The sequence below is a fragment of the Pristiophorus japonicus genome, unplaced genomic scaffold, assembly GCF_044704955.1.
Source record: "Pristiophorus japonicus isolate sPriJap1 unplaced genomic scaffold, sPriJap1.hap1 HAP1_SCAFFOLD_91, whole genome shotgun sequence".
Classification (NCBI taxonomy): domain Eukaryota; kingdom Metazoa; phylum Chordata; class Chondrichthyes; family Pristiophoridae; genus Pristiophorus; species Pristiophorus japonicus.
This window is the reverse complement of record NW_027254835.1, coordinates 1365743-1376701: the sequence shown is the minus strand read 5'-3', so window position 1 is coordinate 1376701 and position 10959 is coordinate 1365743.

The window sequence follows — 10959 nt, the reverse complement described above, 5'->3', positions numbered from 1 at the left end:
CAAACAATTACAATATTTACGAAAGGATATACTTGCTTTGGAGGCAGTTCAGAGAAGGTTCACTGGGTTGACTCCGGAGATGAGGGGTTGACTTATGAGAAAAGGTTGAGTAGGTTGGGCCTCTACTCATTGGAATTCAGAAGAATGAGAGGTGATCTTATCAAAACGTATAAGGTAATGAGGGAACTTGACAGGGTGGATGAAGAGAGAATGGTTCCACTGATAGGGGAGACTAGAACTAGGGGGTATAATCTCAGAATAAGGGGCCGCCCATTTAAATCTGAGATGAGGAGGAATTTCTTCTCTCAGAGGGTTGTAAATCTGTGGAACTAGCTGCCTCAGAGTGCTGAGAAAGCCACGACATTTAATAAATTTAATACAGAGATAGCTTCTTCACTGATAAGGGAATAAGGCTTATGGGGAACGGGCAGGGAGATGGACTTGAGTCCATGATCGGATCAGCCATGATCATCTTAAATAGCGCAGCAGGCTCGAGGGGCCATATGGCCTACTCCTGCTCCTAGTTCTTAAGTTCTTATGTTCTGAATAGCGACACACAAAAAAATGCTTTTATAATGCTTGCACCTTATCTCCACATTTGTCAAACAGTTGGCTCGTTGATCAAGGGATGTGATTTTCGCTTCGGGATTGTTGATTGAAATTTGCGAGGGGTCGCAGTGGAGCCCTTATATTGCTCGCAAATTTTGAAATTGCCGCAAACTTTTACAAAGAAGGACTTGCATTTCTGCAGCGCCTTTCAGCGCCCCAAAACGCTTTACAGCCGTTGAGTTATGTTTGAAGTGTTGTAGTTTGGGGAAAGATGTGCCCAGATCACCAAACATGAACCTCAACTCTTTGCGAACGAGTTTGGTGCAAATAATCAGGTGCCTCAGGGACTTGGACTTTCTTTGAATAAGTTCTGCTTGTACCTGCATTCAAGCTTGAAACAGCAACTGGGCTTCCATCTCACGGGAGCAGCGTGTAGCGGTTCGCGAGTTGGTGACGAGGTTTGGGGTTGATGTGCGTCGCTCTCAATCTTTGAAATTTCACCAAGCAAAGAAATGGTGAATTCAACTGTCCCTGTAAGCACTTTGTTCCCGTTTAATTTCAGGAATATCCGCAGTCAGGAGTTGAAAAGGAATTAAAACCAAATACCGGCTTCGGGACAATCAGAATACTTCATCACAGACAAGACACCTTTTAAAAAAGGAGGGAGAGAGAAAGCGGGTAATTATAGACCGGTTAGCCTGACATCAGAAGTGGGGAACATGTTGGAATCAATCATTAAGGATGAAATAGCAGCGCATTTGGAAAGCAGTGAAAGGATCGGACTGAGTCATCATGGATTTGTGAAAGGGAAATCATGCTTGACGAATCTTCTGGAATTTTTTGAGGATGCAACTCGTCGAGTGGACAATGGAGAACCAGTGGATGTGGTGTATTTGGACTTTCAAAAGGCTTTTAACAAAGTCCAGCACAAGAGTTTGGTGTACAAAATTAAGGCACATGGTATTGGGGGTAATGTCCTGATGTGGATAGAGAACTGGTTGGCAGACAGGAAGCAGAGAGTCGGGTTAAACAGGTCCTTTTTAGAATGGCAGGCAGTGATTAGTGGGGTGCCGCAGGGCTCAGTGCTGGGACCCCAGCTCTTTACAATATACATTAACGCTTTGGATGAAGGAATAGGGTTACATATCTCAAAGTTTGCGGATGACACTCAACTGGGTGGTGGTGTGAGCTGTGAGGAGGACGCTAAGAGGCTGCAGGGTGAGTGGACAGATTAGGTGAGTGGGCAAATACATGGCAGATGCAGTATAATGTGAATAAATGCGAGGTTATCCATTTTGGGGGCATAAACACGAAGGCAGAATATGATCAGAATGGCGGCAGTCTAGAAAAAGGAGATGTGCAACAAGACCTGGGTGTCATGGCTCATCAGTCACTGAAAGTGGGCACGCAGGTACAGCAGGCGGTAAAGAAGGCAAATGGTATGTTGGCCTTCATAGCTAGGGGATTTGAATATACGAGCAGGGAGGTCTTACTGCAGTTGTAAAGGGCCTTCGTGAGGCCTCACCTGGAATATTGTGTTCAGTTTTGGTCTCCTATTCTGAGGAAGGACGTTCTTGCTATTGAGGGAGTGCAGCAAAGGTTCACCAGACTGATTCCAGGAATGGCTTGGCTGTCATAGGAGGAGAGACTGGATCAGCTGGGCCTTTATTCAATGGCGTTTAGAAGGATGAGAGGAGATTTCACAGAAACATATACGATTCTGACGGGACTGGACAGGTTAGATGAGGGGAGAATGTTCTCGATGTTGGGGAAGTCCAGAACCAGGGGACATAGTCTTAGGATAAGGGGTAAGCCATTTAGGACTGAGATGAAGAGAAACCTCTTCACTCAGAGAGTTGTTGACCTGTGGAATTCCCTGCCGCAGAGAGTTGTTGATGCCAGTTCATTGGATGTATTCAAGAGGGATTAAGATATGAGCCTTATGGTTCAGGGAATCAAAGGTTATGGAGAGAAAGCAGGAAAGTGGTACTGAAGCAATGATCAGCCATGATCTATTGACTAGCCGAATGGCGTACTTCTGCACCAATACTTTTATGAACATTCAGCTCAAGTAAAACGATAAAAAATTTTTACATGGATCATGTTTCTCCATCCAGCGCACGAGAAATAAATTATGTTATTGGGTTTAAAGAAACTGGTGGAAATTGATTCTATTGATCCAGATATAGAACTGGAACTTCGGTCTCAAGTGCTCCTCCTATCAAGAATAGGCACACACACAATCAATGGTTTTACAACTGAGTCATAAACACTTACAATTTTAAACCATTCTCATAAAATACAGTCTGTAAATGAGATAGGGATAAAAGTTCATCACATGTAAAGAAAATGAATATTTGAAGATACCACTGTCCCTCAGTAACTATATTATTTATTTTATCTGAAAAAGGTTATTGGTTAATTAACGGTGATTAAATGAATTTTTACTTTTTACGTTAGCTGCATGTCATCAATTTTATAAGGTTTTGAATTTAAAAACGGTGTTACAAAAGTTACCGCCCTGCCCTGGAATCGAAGCTGATTTTCGGTGGTATAAAGAGTGGTTTTCCCCAATCATTTAAAGGTGATTTCAAAGAATCACGTGGCGTTAAATTCAGATCACGGTTACAATGTGTTTCGGTGTGAAACAATTGGATTGAAAAGGACAATAATGACATCAAGCATTACGATGCAGCGATGCAGCAATGCAGCGTTCCCTGGTGGTCCAGTGATTAGGATTCGGCGCTCTCACCACCGTGGCCCTGGGTCGATTTCCGGCCAGGGAAATTGCACTTCGAGTCCTTAAAACCTTATAAGAAAGAGTTACATGCATCTCATGTGGAAAAAAAGATTCATTGATTTAAACATCATTAATTAATCCATTGTCGAACTTCAATCGTTTATTTTGCCCTGCGTACGTGAGGAACTTTTATCCCGACCTCATTGTATTTTAGAAGCATGGTCCAGCCCTGGTATCTCCACCTGTGAAAGTAGGAAACTGCTGGAAATACACAACAGGACGGGTAGCCTTTGACAAACAATTAAACCCAGGTTACAGACTCTTCCTTCCCCTGCCTTTGAGGGACACTTGTTCCCCTTTAATTTTACTGACTGACTGAGTTCACTAACCGCGCGGAGAGAGTAGGTGCCTCGGCGGCCCCACTGTGCTAACATGGAAGATAACACGATGGGGATGTGGGGTGGTGGGTGGGGATCAGTGACATGTTTGTGTGAAGGGCAGCGGAGGAGAAGGATTGACAGCTGTCAGTGAGGGACAGAAGTGGTTTAAGGTGAGCCAACACATTCCCGATCAGCACAGAAGGCATTCACTGGTCAGCTGCCCTCTGCTGTAATTCTGGTCAGAGCGGTTTCCACAGTGGAGCCGTTATCACGTTTGCTTTACATCTGAAAGGATCCCGTGCAGGAAGATTATGTTTAAACTTGCTGTGGATGAACAACCATGGGCGAGTTTATTCTCTTGTCAAAAGGGTGACAGTGGCTTCTCCCTTATTCTTTAATTGCTCTTTATTTCACTTCACTAAATGGACATATTTGAGTGAGAGAAATTGTTCGAGAGTGTCGCACACTTCATCTTTTGTTCTCTTTTAAGCACATAAAATGAGGCCGGGGAATAAATACAGAAAACAAAGCAGAGGGATATAGACAAGAGGAAGAGAGAATGGGAAATACTGTCTCCACCCAGAACTAATGCAGAAACCCCTCTGCTGCGCTTGGGGTGGCCACCCACAGCTTGGATACACTAACGTCCCAACAGCTCATTGACTGTCGGAGTGGGACCGTGCGGCGCTTCAGAAGAAAGGTCAAAAAAGCAAAGTGACTGATTCAGTCCCATGTGCTTCTCTAATCAAAAAGGGTTACACACAAAAATTTGCTTTTATAATGGTTACACCTTATCTCCACGTTTGTCAAACAGTCAGCTCCTTGGTGCAGGGTATGATTCTCACTTTGTGGTTGTTAATTGAAATTTGCAAGAGATCATGGGCGATTGTGCGCTTTGGCGTGAATTTTGAAATTACGCAGAAATTTTGCAAAGAAGGACTTGCATTTCTGCAGTGCCTTTCAGGAACTCATGACACCCCAAACCGCTTTACAGCCGTTGAGTTATGTTTGAAGTGTTGTAGTTTGGGGAAAGATGTGCCCAAATCACCCCACACGAACCTCAACTCTTTGCGAAGGAGTTCGGTGCAAATAATCAGGTGCCTCAGTGACTTGGACTGTCTTTGAATGCGTTCTGCTTGTACCTGCATTCAAGCTTGAAACAGCAACTGGGCTTCCATCTCACGGGAGCAGCGTGTAGCGGTTAGCGAGTAGGTAACGAGTTTTGGGGTTGATGTGCGTCGCTTTCAATCTTTTTAATTTCACCGAATAAAGAAACGGTGAATCCAACTGTCCCTGTAAGCATTTTGTTCATGTTTAATGACAGGAATATCCGCAGTCAGGAGCTGAAAAGGAATTAAAATCTAATACTGGCTTCGGGACAGTCAGAATACTTCGTCACAGACAAGACACCGGAAGGCTGGAAGGTAGATCACACCGGTTGCGGGAGAGCTGGTTGGTGGTGACATGGATGTGTCTGCAGTGTGCTGGACCAGACTGCTTCCACACATCCACAATGAATGTCCCACCCTTTATTTGGGAAAAGTACAACTGAGACTGGACAAGTTCCATCCCGGTCGGAGCAATCTGAAGCTTTAACTGACTGACACCCTGGTTTGGGATGTCTTGCAACATGCAGCTCCATCAGTCTCTGTGGCGCAACGGGTTAGTGTTCGAGGGTTTGGCTATTAACTGAAAGGTTTGAAGCCTTTAATTTTTTTCCCCCGTTGATTCGGTGCCGCACAGTTCCAGGTTGTCATTGTACATTTTGGCTGCACGAATATATTCCGCAAACATTGCCAGCTTTGCTGTTATCCAGTGAGTTCCCACTCCAATACATTTATGAGCATTCAGCTCAAGTAAAATGCTAACAATTTTTTACATGGAGAATGTTCCTCATTCCAGTCCAACAGAAATAAATTATGTTATTGTGTTTAAAAAACTGGTGGAAATTGCCTGGGCTATCGTTATGGCTTTGCTCAGATTCTGAGTTTCAACAGTCAACAGTTTGGGAAGGATTGAAATAAATGAAGTACTTGGGTTTCAAGAAACTGGTGGAAATTGATTCTGTTGAAACATATATAGAACTGGAACTTCGGTCTCAAGTGCTCCTCCTATCAAGAATAGACACAATCAATGGTTTTACAACTGAGTTATAAACACTTATAATTTTAAACTTTTCTCATAAAATACAGCGTGTAAATGAGATAGGGATAAAAGTTCATCACATGTAAAGAGAAATTGAATGATTGAAGATACCACTGTCCCTCAGTAACTATATTATTATTTATTTCATTCTGAAAAATGCTATCGGTTAATTAATGGTGATGAAATGAATTCTTATTTTTTCACATTTGCTGCATGTCGTCAATTTTATAATGCTTTGAATTTCGAAACGCTGTTACAAAAGTTACCGCCCTGACCTGGAATCGAAGCTGTTTTTCGGTGGTATAAGGAGTGGTTTTATCCAATCATTTAAAGGCGATTTCAAAGAATCACGTGGCGCTAAATTCAGATCACGGTTACAATGTGTTTCGATGTGAAACAAGTGGATTGAAAAGGACAATAATGACACCAAGCATTACGATGCAGCGATGCAGCAATGCAGCGTTCCGTGGTGGTCCAGTGATTAGGATTCAGCGCTCTCACCACCGCGGCCCTGGGTCGATTTCCGGCCAGGGAAATTGCACTTCCATCAAAATTAAAACCTTATAAGAAAGAGTTACATTCATCTCATTTGGAAAAAAAAGATTAACTGATTTATACATCATTAATTAATCCATTGTAGATCTTCAATCATTTAATTTGCCCTGAGTACGTGAGGAAATTTTATCCCTACCTCATTGTATTTTAGGAGCATGGTCCAGCCCCGGTATCTCCACCTGTGAAAGTAGGAAACTGCTGGAAATACACAACAGGACGGGTAGCCTTTGACAAACAACTAAACCCAGGTTACAGACTCTCTTCCTTCCCCTGCGTTTTGCGGGACACTTGTTCCCCTTTAATTTTACAGACTGACTGAGTTCACTAACCGCGGGGAGAGAGTAGGTGCCTCTGCGGTCCCACTGTGCTAACATGGAAGATAACACGATGGGGATGTGGGGTGGTGGGTGGGGATCAGTGACATGTTTGTGTAAAGGGCAGCGGAGGAGAAGGATTGACAGCTGTCAGTGAGGGACAGAAGTTGTTTAAGGTGAGCCAACATATTCCCGATCAGCACAGAAGGCATTCACGGTCAGCTGCACTCTGCTGTACTTCTGGTCAGAGCGGTTTCCGCAGTGGAGCCGTTATCACATTTGCTTTCCACGTGAAAGGATCCCGTGCAGGAAGATTATGTTTAAACTTGCCGTGGATGAACAGCCATGGGCGAGTTTATTCTCCTGTCAAAAGGGCGACAGTGGCTTTTCCCTTATTCTTTAATTGCTATTTATTTCACTTCACTAAATAGATATATTTGAGTGAGAGAAATTGTTCCAGAGTGTCGCCCACTTCATCTTTTGTTCCCTTTTAAACACATAAAATGTGGCCGGGGAATAACTACAGAAAACAAAGCAGAGGGATAGAGACAAGAGGAAGAGAGAAGGGGAAATACTGTCCCCACCCAGAACTAATGCAGAAACCCCTCTACTGCGCTCGGGGTGGCCACCCACAGCCTGAATACACTAACGTCTCAACAGCTCATTGATTGTCGGAGTGGGACCATGCGGCGCTTCAGAAGACAGGTCTAAAAAGCAAAGTCACTGATTCGATCCCATGTGCTCCTTTCTGGCGTAAAAATAAAAAAAGGGAAGGTGGCTCAACCGTGGCTATCTCGGGAAATCAGGGATAGTATTAAAGCCAAGGAAGTGGCATACAAATTGGCCAGAAATAGCAGCGAACCTGAGGACTGGGAGAAATTTAGAACTCAGCAGAGGAGGACAAAGGGTTTGATTAGGGCAGGGAAAATGGAGTACGAGAAGAAGCTTGCAGGGAACATTAAGGTGGATTGCAAAAGTTTCTATCGGTATGTAAAGAGAAAAAGGTTAGTAAAGTCAAACGTAGATCCCCTGCAGTCAGAATCAGGGGAAGTCATAACGGGGAACAAAGAAATGGCAGACCAATTGAACAAGTACTTTGGTTCGGTATTCACTAAGGAGGATACAAACAACCTTCCGGATATAAAAGGGGTCAGAGGGTCTAGTAAGGAGGGGGAACTGAGGGAAATCTTTATTAGTCGGGAAATTGTTTTGGGGAAATTGATGGGATTGAAGGCCGATAAATCCCCAGGGCCTGATGGACTGCATCCCAGAGTACTTAAGGAGGTGGCCTTGGAAATAGCGGATGCATTGACAGTCATTTTCCAACATTCCATTGATTCTGGATCAGTTCCTATGGAGTGGAGGGTAGCCAATGTCACCCCACTTTTTAAAAAAGGAGGGAGAGAGAAAACAGGGAATTATAGACCGGTCAGTCTGACATCAGTAGTGGGTAAAATGATGGAATCAATTATTAAGGATGTCATAGCAGTGCATCTGGAAAATGGTGACATTATAGGTCCAAGTCAGCATGGATTTGTGAAAGGGAAATCATGCTTGACAAATCTTCTGGAATTTTTTGAGGATGTTTCCAGTAAAGTGGACAAAGGAGAGCCAGTTGATGTGGTATATTTGGACTTTCAGAAGGCTTTCGACAAGGTCCCACACAAGAGATTAATGTGCAAAGTTAAAGCACATGGGATTGGGGGTAGTGTGCTGACGTGGATTGAGAACTGGTTGTCAGACAGGAAGCAAAGAGTAGGAGTAAATGGGTACTTTTCATAATGGCAGGCAGTGACTAGTGGGGTGCCGCAAGGTTCTGTGCTGGGGCCCCAGCTGTTTACATTGTACATTAATGATTTAGACGAGGGGATTAAATGCAGTATCTCCAAATTTGCGGATGACACTAAGTTGGGTGGCTGTGTGAGCTGCGAGGAGGATGCTATTAGGCTGCAGAGTGACTTGGATAGGTTAGGTGAGTGGGCAAATGCATGGCAGATGAAGTGTAATGTGGATAAATGTGAGGTTATCCACTTTGGTGGTAAAAACAGAGAGACAGACTATTATCTGAATGGTGACAGATTAGGAAAAGGGAAGGTGCAACGAGACCTGGGTGTCATGGTACATCAGTCATTGAAGGTTAGCATGCAGGTACAGCAGGCGGTTAAGAAAGCAAATGGCATGTTGGCCTTCATAGTAAGGGGATTTGAATACAGGGGCAGAGAGGTGTTGCTACAGTTGTACAGGGCCTTGGTGAGGCCACACCTGGAGTATTGTGTACAGTTTTGGTCTCCTAACTTGAGGAAGGACATTCTTGCTATTGAGGGAGTGCAGCGAAGATTCACCAGACTGATTCCCGGGATGGCGGGACTGACCTATCAAGAAAGACTGGATCAACTGGGCTTGTATTCACTGGAGTTCAGAAGAATGAGAGGGGACCTCATAGAAACGTTTAAAATTCTGACGGGTTTAGACAAGTTAGATGCAGGAAGAATGTTCCCAATGTTGGGGAAGTCCAGAACCAGGGGTCACAGTCTGAGGATAAGGGGTAAGCCATTTAGGACCGAGATGAGGAGAAACTTCTTCACCCAGAGAGTGGTGAACCTGTGGAATTCTCTACCACAGAAAGTAGTTGAGGCCAATTCACTAAATATATTCAAAAGGGAGTTAGATGAAGTCCTTACTATTCGGGGGATCAAGGGTTATGGCGAGAAAGCAGGAAGGGGGTACTGAAGTTTCATGTTCAGCCATGAACTCATTGAATGGCGGTGCAGGCTAGAAGGGCTGAATGGCCTGCTCCTGCACCTATTTTCTATGTTGCTATGTTTCTATGTTTCTGCCAAGAATAGCTACACACAAGAAATGCTTTTAAAAAAGTTACACCTGATCTCCAGGTTTGTCAAAAAGTTAGCTCGTTGGTCAAGGGGTATGATTCTCGTTTCTGGCTTGTTAATTGAAATTTGCGAGAGATCCCGGCCGAGCCCATTATTCTGCCGCGAATTTTGAAATTACATCGAACTTTTGCAAAGGAGGATTTGCATTTCTGCAACATCTTTCAGGAACTCATGATGCCCCAAAGCGCTTTACAGCCGTTGAGTTATGTTTGAAGTGTTGCAGTGTGGCGAAAGATGTGCCCAAATCACCACACACGAACCTCAACTCTTTGCGAAGGAATTCGGTGCAAATAATCAGGTGCCTCAGGGACTTGGACTTTCTTTGAATGAGTTCTGCTTGTACCTGCATTCAAGCTTGAAACAGCAACTGGGCTTCCATCTCACGGGAGCAGCGTGTCGTGGTTAGCTTGTCGGTGACGAGGATTGGGGTTGATGTGCATCACTTTCAATCTTTGAAATTTCACCAAGCGAAGATATGATGAATCCAACTGTCCCTGTCAGCATTGTGTTCAGGTTTAATCACAGGAATATCTGCAGTCAGGAGCTGAAAAGTAATTAAAACATAAGACCGGCTTCAGGACAATCGGAATACTTCGTCACAGAGAAGGCACTGGAAGACTATAAGGTAGATCACACCGGTTGTGGGAGAGCTGGTTGGCGGTGACATAGAACTGTCTGCAGTGTGTGGGACCAGAGTGTTTCCATGCATCCACAATGAATGTCCCTCCATTTATTTGGGAAAAGTACAACTGAGAGTGGACAAGTTCCATCCCGGTCGGAGCAATCTGAAGCTTTAACTGACTGACACCCTGGTTTGGGATGTCTTTCAACATATCCATCCATCAGTCTCTATGGCGCAATGGGTTAGCACGTTTGGCTATTAACTGAAAGGTTGGTGGCTCGAGCCCACCGAGAAACTATGCTTTTAACTGTTTTTCCCCGAGGATTCGGTGCCGCACAGTTCCAGTTTGTCATTGTGCGTTTTGGCTGCACGAATATATTCCGCAAACATTGCCAGCTGTGCTGCTATCCAGTGAGTTCCTACTCCAATACTTTTAGGAACATTCATTTCAATTAACAACAATTTTTTACATGGATCATGTTCCTCCATCCAGTCCACTAGAAATAAATTACGTTTTTGGGTTTAAAGGAACAGGTGGAAATTGCCTGGGCTATCGTTATGGCTTTGATCAGATTCTGAGTTTCAACAGTCAACAGTTTACGAAGGATTACCTCATGGCCAATGCCAAGCACAAAATGTCTCTCAGCATTCGTTTTGGAATCCGTCAAATTTGCAATGTCCTGCGAGGCGCCTTAATTCGACGACATAGCTCGCCACTTCCTGGCCCTCCGACCGTTGGCACGTGTCGAACCGATACCTCGCC